We start from the raw sequence: 1,667 nt of genomic DNA, 5'->3' as shown, positions 1-1,667 counted from the left end.
TCTTCTGGCTCTCCCACAAATTCTATCCAATGTACTGGCTGCCTCAATTCCACTTTCTCTGGGATATTTACTTCCTGGTCCACAAGGACCTCTGCCTTCGAATTACCTACTATCACCAGTGCTAGAGCACTAACTGAATGATCATAAGTTGCACCAAGACATCCCTTTCCTATACTACCTATTTCTAGTATATTACCATATATACTTGCTTTTCTTACTTTAGCAAGACTGAAAGTGAATCCAATTTGTAATAGGCTTAAAATGTTAAGATATAATTAAAGTACAACTTTATTTTTGTTTCTATTAGTGCTTTTATGGTTTTGTTACTTTAAAAACATTAACTTTGCCCTAACTGGTTTGGCTCAGTGGATAGAGCATTGGCCTGCAGACTGAAAGGTCCAGGTTCGATTCTGGTCAAGGGCATGTACCTTGGTTGCAGGCACATCCCCAGTAGGAGGTGTGCAGGCGGCAGCTGATCGATATTTCTCTCTCATCGATGTTTCTAACTCTCTATCCCTCTCCCTTCCTCGCTGTAAAAAATCAATAAAATATATTTTTAAAAAAACATTAACGTTATGAGGTATCATTTAAAACCAATAAAATACACCCATTTTGAATGTACAGTTGATGAGTGTTGACAAATTTACATCATCGTGTTAGACCACCACAATGGAGATACAGGACATTTATATCTCCCCCAAAGAATTCCCTGTGCCCCATCTCCACCAGTTCCCCACCTTCATCCTGGCCCCAGGCCATCACTGAGCTGGTTTCTGACACTATAGATCAGATTTGTCTTCTCTAGAGTTTCATATAAGTGAAATATAAAGCATGTACTTTTGTGTCTGATTTCTTTTACTCAGCATAATGTTTTGAATATCCATTCATGTATCAGTGGTTCTATGCTGTTGCTGAATAGTAGATTTACTGTATTAATACACTCTAATTTGCTTTTCCATTCCCTTATGTTGTTTTCTGGCTATTGAGAATAAAGTTGCTAGAATCTTTGTGTATGAGGTTTTCTGTGGACATGTTTTCATTTGTCTTAGCCAATACCTACAGAGAGGAATTGCTCGGTCATATGGTGAAGGTTTGTTAATAAGAAACTATCAAACTATTAAGTGGTTGCACCATTTCACATTTCCATCAGCAATGTATGAGAGTTCTGATGTCCAGTTGCTGAACATCTTCTCCAACACTTAGTAGCGTTAGCCTTTTTTAACCTGAGCCATTTAAAAAATTTTATTGATTGATTTTATTTTATTTTTTTAATATATTTTATTGATCTTTTTACAGAGAGGGAGAGGGATACAGAGTTAGAAACATCGATGAGAGAGAAACATCGATCACCTGCCTCCTGCACACCCCCTACTGGGGATGTGCCCACAACCAAGGTACATGCCCTTGACTGGAATCAAACATGAGAGCCTTCAGTCCACAGGCCAGCGCTCTATCCACTGAGCCAAACCGGTTAGGGCTATTGATTGATTTTAGAGAGAGAGGTAAGGAGAGACAGAAACATTGATTTGTTGTTCCACTTATTTATGCAATCATTGGTTGCTTCTTGTATGTACCCTGATCAGGGGTCGAACTGACAACCTTGGTATATAGGGATGCTGCTCTAACCAACTAAGCTACTCAGCCAGGGCAATCTGAGCGATTTTAGT

The sequence above is a fragment of the Myotis yumanensis genome, unplaced genomic scaffold, assembly GCF_028538775.1.
Source record: "Myotis yumanensis isolate MYYU_CA2020_CCGP unplaced genomic scaffold, mMyoYum1.0.hap1 SCAF_8, whole genome shotgun sequence".
In the NCBI taxonomy this organism is placed as follows: domain Eukaryota; kingdom Metazoa; phylum Chordata; class Mammalia; order Chiroptera; family Vespertilionidae; genus Myotis; species Myotis yumanensis.
Note: the sequence above shows the minus strand (reverse complement) of the source record.